Raw genomic sequence first — 8,977 nt, 5'->3', positions numbered from 1 at the left:
CTACATGCCATTGTTCATGCATTCTGACTGGAAAAAGGTATTCATTCATGACTGGTTTTAGAAAAGCATAAAACTCCCATCCAATTTCCCCCCTCAGGCTAGATTTGGATGGCCTTGGAAATCTCTGAAGTAGTTTTTTTGCTAGGCATATTGCGGCCCTGGGCCCTTGAAAGAGATCCCTCTCCAATGTTTGAACTTTTAACTGCAGTGCTTGCTTCTTCAAGCTATGCTGTGCAGGAATTAAGGCATCCAGGTTACAGTTTCTCCCATGATTGATTTGGGTTCTAGTATTAAACTGGAAGTGGAAGAGAAACTACCACAAACCAAAGGTTCAGATTAAGGCAGAGACCTTGTCTTAATTCAGGCTCCCTCAGTCTCGGCCCTCCAGATGTTTTTGGCCTACAACTCCCATGATCCCTAGCTAGCAGGACCATTGTTCAGGGATGATGGGAATTGTAGTCTCAAAACATCTGGAGGGCTGAGGTTGAGGAAGCCTGTCCTAATTGCTAGCCTGGACTTTGCCATCCACACCAGTCCTGGTCCACTTCAGCCTGCCCTTTGCACTATCAACTAGCAGCTAGGGGATTGGTACAGTCTATTTGTGGTTTGCCAGTGTCAGGAAGAATCCAAGTCACAGGGGAGATAGATGTGGTCCACCATTATCCAGATGCTTGTAATGCTAACCTCAGCAAGACTCAGTAGCATCCTAGGGTGATTATAGCTATGTTCCACTACACACTCCAGTTCTAATCATGGCTTTGCCTCTTTTTGGGGGGCGGGGTGTAATTTATTACCTTGAGTCTGCATGGTAAACCATGTGCTCTCCTTTCTTTCACTTTGATATATCACAACAGTTGGGGTCAATTAGCCCAAGTCTCACCAGGCAAATGACAGCAAGTTGTTCTGGCTTGTGTGTTAACCCAGCCAGCTAAAATCAGTCTTCACCTTAACTGATAACAGAATTTGAAGAGGCAACAACTAGTAAATGCAGACGATCAAATACGTAGCTGTAGGGGAAGGGTGAATGAAAGGCTTAGTCAGATGGACTGAGGTAAAAGGGTTGGGGTGGGTGAGTTGGCAAGACAGAAGGCCAGAAGAAGACTTTCTGCAGAAAACAGGCCTAAGCAGGAATAGGAATTCTACCTAGGAACAACCAATTAACACATAATAAGAGACAATAAGGCCTGATCAGTGGCTGATAGAGCTACAGCAAGAAAACCAGAGCAGTTCAAAATGCAGAGACTAACAATACAGGTGGAGAACCTGTGACCCTCAAGATGTCGCTGGACTTCTACCAGTCCCAGCCAGAATAGACAATGGTCATGGATAATGTGCCACAGGTTCCTCATCCCTGAAGCAACACATATGCCCAGTTGGAGAAGAACAAGAGTCTTTTGCCTTTAGTTCAAGGCTGTCATTGGTTTTTACCCGGAGACTCACTGATGGTTTTTCTTTCTTTCTTAATGCACTATCTGCCCTGTTGATTTCAATTATTCCCTTCACCTAGAAGTGCAACATGTTGTACTTCTTCATTTCTACCACCACCCACTTCTGGTGACTCGACAGAACATTTAAAACTTTCCAAGCCCCATTGGTTGGCACTGATCGACAATTTGAGAATTTCTCCCTCACCTGTAAATATCAAAGGTTTGGGAGTCTGCTCTCATCCCAGCATCCCTCCCCACCTTTTTTGGTCTCACTGTGAGTTGGACCCTTACATTGCAAGGGCCTTTTCCACTGTAATAAATTTCCAAAATTTGTGATGTCAAAAAAAGAAAAAGGTAAGGAAATAAAATTCTAACTTTATTAGTCAACGAGGACACACCCCATCTTCCTGGGTTTTTTTGCATGTGCGTATGTTCAGTGGTAAAAACTATAGCACCCAGACAGTGGGAGGTATAGGGGTATCATTGTGCACATTCAGCATTTATTTATTTATTTATTTAAAAGAAGTATTCAGGCATTTATTTTTGAAAGTGAAGGGGCCAGCTAGTCCTACCCCTTTGATAATGAGGCATTTCCTAGTGATGTCTCCCAGCCAACACATGCTTGGCTGTAGGTTTCATCTCTTTACGGGAATGAGAATCCTGACCAATCTGGGTCTCTCTCCCTTTGGAGGAAAGCCTACATGCTCCCATCCAACTGAGCTGATCACGTCAGCTGGGAGACATTGCTGTCACGTGTGTCATTGCGGTCCCCTTCATGTGTTACCCACACAGGTAATGAATGCTTGAAAAGGGTTAAAGAAAAAAGGAGAAAACCAGGATCTGCAGTTTTCAGAGGAGGAATCCCATGTGGGAAACATGCAACAATTTGTTGATGGACACAGAAACAAAAAATAAAATGCAAGAATGCAACTTTCACACACCTATGGAAGAATTGGTATATAACACACAGGAAGTGGAATCCCATGGGAGACAACCATTGTACTTGTTTGTGGTAAATGTTCTGTTACATAGGCACTTGAAGGATCTAGTGTTACTTGGAAAATGTGGGGCGTTCACCCACTTTCCTGCGTCACTGTAAGAAAGGGATGGGGGTTCCCAGTCATCAGATTAAGGGGAGGATTCATATATGGTATGCACTCCCTCTAGTGCAGGGGAGGAAAATAAATTTGTGTATTGAGTGGTCCTGAGAGCAGTTGAAGAGAATGAGTACTCCACCCATTGGTGTTTATGTAAAGGACAGAGATTTTTGAAAACTAACTCAATTTGTGGAAGCATCCTGCATCCTTTCTCCTAGTGAGCCTGCTTTCCAAGATGCCTCAAAATATCACTTTATGGGGAGCTACTACAGTGGGAGGGGGCTATTTCATTCATTCCCTGCTGGTGGGAATCCCAAGTGCATCTGATGGACCATTTTAGGAGACCAGTTGTTGGTTTAGGTAGGCATTTGGTCTGATCTAACAGGTATTTTATGTGAAGAGTGATGTAATAAAGCAAGATTTGAGCCCCATGATTTCAAGTGCCCAAGGCTCAATATCTTTCTCTCCCTGCCTGTTAGGCAAAATTCATTTCTCATGGTATGGTGGATGATACTCTGCTCAGAGAAATGACTTGCCTGAATACAAGCAAACATTAACACCTTACAGATTAGAAAAAGCCAAGCAATGCAAATGAAACAAACAACAACATATTTTTCTTAATCTGGGCAAATGTCCAAGTAAATGGAATATGTATGTGTCTAGCCACCAATAGTTAAATAGCTGCCTATTCTGCTTTGCCCACCTCCATGCAATCATAGTGCAGAGAGAGACCAAGTCTCCAAGGCACTAATTCATGTCTTGGCCTAATTACCATTGATTGGATTTCCACATACAACAGTCTCTCTCATTATCACAGCACTCTTTGAAGATGTTCTACGTGAGGCCCTCTTAAAGAATCCATTTAAACAACAGAGAGGCTGCTTGCAGTCTGGACACACAGGATCCTGGGAGCCATTAATTATCCATAAAACACAGTACTGGTGAGAATAGAAAGGTCCCTCGTCTGCAGAGAATACAGCTTGCAGTCCCAGTGCTCCCATGGGTCCTTTTTCAAACACAGAAGGAAATCGCTGCCTTTCCGTCAGCTGTCTTAGAACAGTCTTTGCTACTTAGCTTCCTTCCCAATAAAGTCAGAAGTAGACAGTGAAGCCATCTGTGGTCCTCCACCACCTTATGGGGGTCCACCACCCAAACACCCTTTAAGTTAGGTTTTGTAAGATTCACCTTTAGGTAAATCTAATGCTGCCGTGTTTGTGTTCTGTGGGTTAGCACGGCAATCCAAAGCGATAAAGGGTTTTAGTGCAACATATTTATCCAAAGAAGGAACTGCAGGTGATGAATCCAATAAAGTGAAACCCACAAGAAACGTAACCCCCCCCCTGTGTTTATTACAGTGGAAGGGGTCAAGTTAAGGGCCAGGAGAAACTCCGACGATGGCGGGGAAAGAGCCCAAGAAACTTGAAATGAGTGTCACATTCATCAACTGCAAGGTGTACCAATGAACTTGAACTTGACATAACCTTTTAGTCCAAAGCTCTTCAGTGACTCCTTAAAAACCTTGAGTGGGCAAATGCTCATATTTCCAGTGACAAAGCAAGCTGAGGTAATGGAAGTATTTTCCATAAACAGGAACACATGTCAGATCAATGGATCATCTGGCTCAACACTTCCAACCTTGTCCAATGGCTCAACTTCCAAGATTGCCAGCAGAGCTCCTTCCCACTCCTGTGTCCCATCGCTGAGCTACAGAGGTCCTCCCACCCCATCAACCATCAAAGCATGCTTAAAAGCATGTCCCAGGTGCATTTTTAAGCCTTTGCACTATACTTCTTTCCACCTACAGCAGCACATATTTAATCCAAGGTGGACAACACAGAAGGTGAGATGAAGACAGTTTTGTTTTACGACATTAGCAGTACTAACCTTCCCTCTGCCCCCCACTCCCAGTACATGGACTCATGAATGCCACCTTGAGCAATTCGGGGCAAAGGTGGGATATAAATGCAGGAAGAAAAAGAGCTTCCCAAATCAGGTGATGGTCAGCACAACATCTAAATACTTTAATGTTGATAAGAGAATTTTTTTTTTAAGGGTTGTATTCAACTAACTTTTACTTGGGATAGATTCATTGAAATTAATCATAGTCATTGATTTCAGTGGGTCCATTCTGAGTTAAAGTTAGCTGACTACAAGCCAAATATTCACCAGGTTGAACAGATATGAACCAAGTCTTGTCTGCTGGTGCTATACTCTGCTGGTGCTATATGGTGGCCCCCAGATGTTGGGCTATGGGTCCCATCATCCCTGACCATTGGCCATGCCCCCTGGGGCTGATAGAAACTAGTCCAACAATATCTGAAGGGCACAATGCTCCCTGGTGTAGAAAGCTTGAGTCATTTCTTGGACATCTTCATGCTCCTTTTAACTTGCTCCTTAATGCCTAGACTACATTTAGAAATGCTCTGCTCCCATCTGATGAGCTCTGTGCACAGAATGAAACCTGCCCATCTCTGATGTTTTCAAGGTTTTCATTAAAGAAAACTTGTACTGCAACAAGTGTAGCAGGCATGATGGAGCTGCTCTCCAGCAACTCAAAGCACTGTCCACAAACTGGACAGCAGAATATACAATAGCATTTCCGGGCACTGCCATCTTGCTCTTCCTATCTCTGGTCTTGCTGTTATTGCCCACTATGTTGCTTTGGCAGTGCCTGCCCTTCTGGCTGCAGGTGTAACTGACTCTCTGGTGCCCTTCTGGCTGCAGGTGTTACTTACTGGCAAGTGTTCATTATTCAGTTTCTCCTTCTGGGCACAACTGCCAAGTCTCCAGTCACCGGCTGGTGTGAAAGGTGGCTCTGTTTTTCAGTGATGTTGCCAGCTATTTGTTGGCAGCCTCCTTAAAGCCTTCCCATGTCAGCCTGTCAGATCACTCAGCTGTTGGCTTCCTGATGATGGGATTGATTGGATAATAACAATGCCACACACTGTGCAGCTGGAAGCAAGTAAGGCCACACTGGCAATCCATCACATGGAAGGCAGTAATGCATCCTAGCTGAAGCGAAGGGCTTTGGACCAGGAGATAAGCAGAGGTGGCTCCTGACCTCTAAGGGCAGCCTTGATGAATGAGGAGCTGTTGGCAAAGAGCAGCTGAGTTTGAGGAGGCTGCCCCCCTGAGTTGATGAGCATTGCCATTCACATGATGTGCATGCACTGTGCCTTGTGATTGATTGTGTGGGGTGGGGCTTGCCTGGTTCCCCCCCCCCCCCATATTTTATTCACCCCTGGCACCCATGAACCCTACTGTCAAGTTTGGTGTACCTAACTCCACCCCATCACTGAGGAAACTGCTAGTTCAGGCACAGTCTAATCCAGCCTGCTGGACCTCTTCATCCAACCCCCCAGCACCCTGCTCAAGCCAGGCTCCCTCCACCAGTTCCTCAGCTGCTTCTTAGTTTGCACTGAGAAGTATGGTTAACCCCCTCCCTTCCTGTGTGCCACAATCAGGAAGAAAACTGCCCTCCATCACCTGAATGGAGCAGTTTTTCTCCCCACCATGAAGCACCAGGAAGAAAGGATTGGTCCTCCCTTCATGCCAGGGTAGGGATGGAAATTCCTGTTCTTAAAGGGGCCATGCTCTCTTCATCAAGCACTGGCTGTCCTCAGGCCATGGAGGTGGCAGTGCAAAAGGTCCTGGGGGTTCTCATACAGAGGCTTCTGGCAGAGTGCTGTCTTCTGGCTTCTGTTATCTCATATATACATATGTCCTGCTGTTCCTCCAAGGATTTAAGGGACATATACAGGAATCTTCTCTTCCCCTGTCTCTCTCAGTTTGTGCCAATTCTGAGGATAATTTGATCTTCACCCTCCGCAGAGTCCTCAGAACCTTTGCTTGATCATAGGGGAACTGGCTTCCGGGTCACAGCAGCTTCCCAGAAGCCTCTCTGTTTGGCCACTGTGGAGAAAGAGGATGCTGGGTCAGATGGGCCTTTGGTCTGAGGCCACCAGGCTCTTCTAATGTCTCTAGTGTCCTCTCCACCAAATGTAACACACATCCAATAAAAGCCACCCTGATTCTGAAGGGCTGCCATGCAGAACAAAGAACAACCTTGTTCTCTGTTGCTCCAGAGGGCAAGACAAGCACCGATGGGTCGAAATTGTGGAAGAGTAGACTAAACCTTAGGTGAAGCTTTCTAACACTAAGAGCTGTTTGACAGTTGAGCAGATTGCCATGGGAGGCAGTGGGCTCTCCTTCGCGGGAGATCTTTAAGCAAAGGCAGGGATGCTACAGCAGTTGCATACTGCACTGAGCTGGAGACTCCGTTAGATGGTTATGTCCATTCTCTTCATTTCTCACTTTCCAGTCTTAGATTCAGTTCTCTACATAGCTGCAGCAATTTGCATTTTTTTTTACTCCTTATGAAAATTCCTCAGCCATTCAGTCCTAATAAACACAGTTTTGAATGGATTTTGATAAATATACAGTTTGGTAAGCAATTTCCCCTAATATAAAGCATTTTGCATGTTATTTTCCCTAATATATGCATATTTAACCCAAATATATGCTTTTTTGCACACACTGCATGGCTGGAGAACTGGAGTCCAATATTCAGAAAAGTGTGAAATTTGAAGGATGGCTGTGTTTCTGTTCAAATATTGTTTAAGAAGGTGGACATTTGGTACATTCCCCTTTATATATGACCTGAATTGCACTTCTCCCCCACCCATAGAGATGGCATCTGAGGTCCCTTCCAGTTCTAAAATTCTAATATTCTATTACACATCCACCTACCCACCCACAAAACTTAGGTAAGGGAGATAAATGATTGTGTATATGTATATGGAAGGAAAACGTGTATTGAGGGTTGGAATTGGTTGTCAGACAATGAATTGTAATCTAAATCTTCTTGGAAGGTACCAATAATAATAATAATAATAATTTGCTTTGTGCTAACCAGGAATGAGAAATGAAAGTTCACGCTTCGCTGGATGCATCTGCCGGTGAAAATTTATTTTATTTAGCAATTCTAATGGGTCAATTAAAATATATTAGCATGACAATTTCATTTCTTTTCTGATCAGTTACAAAGTAAACAGGCGAATTTAAACCCTTAGGCTGTGAAACAACCTTCAAGACACCCCAAAATGAATTTCAAGAGAGAAGCCGAGTTGCCATACATCTCATACAACATCCCAACTTAGCCTTTGCCAACTCGGCACCCTCCAAATGTTTTTGGACTACAACGCCCATCATCACCAGCCAGCACTGTGTGGGAATTGATTCATAATAAAACAGATGCTTGCGGTGTCTATCTTAACTCTTTTAGGGTTCGCTTCCCTGTGGAAGATCCTGTGCACGTTTCCTTGGAATGAACAGGGACTTGCAGAGAGCTGGGTCATGCCTTTTCATTAGCAGCCTTTCTTGCCACTATGGCTGCTGCCATTTTATTCTTCTTTTACAATCTTGGGGGTGCAGCAATCTCTGTTCTTTAGGGAGGGGGAAGGAATTTAAATAGCCAGCTACAGAACAAGCACACACTGAACACTGAAACGGATGAGGAAGTTTGGAGCCTTTTCCCCCAGCTCTCTGCATTTTGTTACATATTTTGTGCATTCGTCAAACTTGCTTTGTATTCATAGGTATTCACTCTCATTCTCTCTCTCTCTCTCTCTCTCTCTCTCTCTCTCTCTCTGTGTGTGTGTGTGTGTACATAGACCTTGAAGAATGACTGTAAAATGTGACTGTATCCTGCTAATCTGCCAGAGGGATCTACCCCACCACATGTTAGGAAGAATGAACCTTGCCAATTGTGTTTTTTAAAAGAGGTATCTGGGAAATATATATTTGGCTGCTACTGACTGACCATTGAAGTGCTAAGCATCAAACCGCCTTGGATGGCAACATCACCATCACCATGTATTAACACTAATTTGAGTCTTCCCATGCTTGAGCAGCTGGAGCCAAAACCACATCACATGCATGAAAGAAAGATAGAAAGAAAGAGGCAGATATGCAAGACAATCCTTATTTATATATTCAATTTATAACTTATATATCCCACCCTTTCCTCCAAGGAGCTCAAGGTGGCATGCGTGGTTCTCTGTCTCCCCATTTTATCCCCACAACAACCCTGTGAGGTAGGTTAAGCTGAAAGACAGTGACTGGTCCAAAATCAACCAGTGGGGACCAGAGCCCCAGCCACACAGGTTTTCATCCAGCATTCCAATCACTACACCATACTGGCTCTCTATAGACAAGGAAACCCCATACAGCCCCATATTCACTCAATGGCATGGGATCCTGGCTGATGGAGGGGGCCGGGGACAGCGACCTTGGTTGGGGAAAACAGAGTGCCTGCAACAAGAGAAGACACATACACTCACGAGTCCTAGCAGAAAGAGCCTGGATTGTCTGGGTTGGCCCCTTTGTGGATTGGCTGCACTGGTTCACCATGAGAACCTATTTTTAAAAGACCTGCCCACAGAAATCAATATT

The sequence above is a fragment of the Lacerta agilis genome, chromosome 6, assembly GCF_009819535.1.
Source record: "Lacerta agilis isolate rLacAgi1 chromosome 6, rLacAgi1.pri, whole genome shotgun sequence".
Classification (NCBI taxonomy): domain Eukaryota; kingdom Metazoa; phylum Chordata; class Lepidosauria; order Squamata; family Lacertidae; genus Lacerta; species Lacerta agilis.
Note: the sequence above shows the minus strand (reverse complement) of the source record.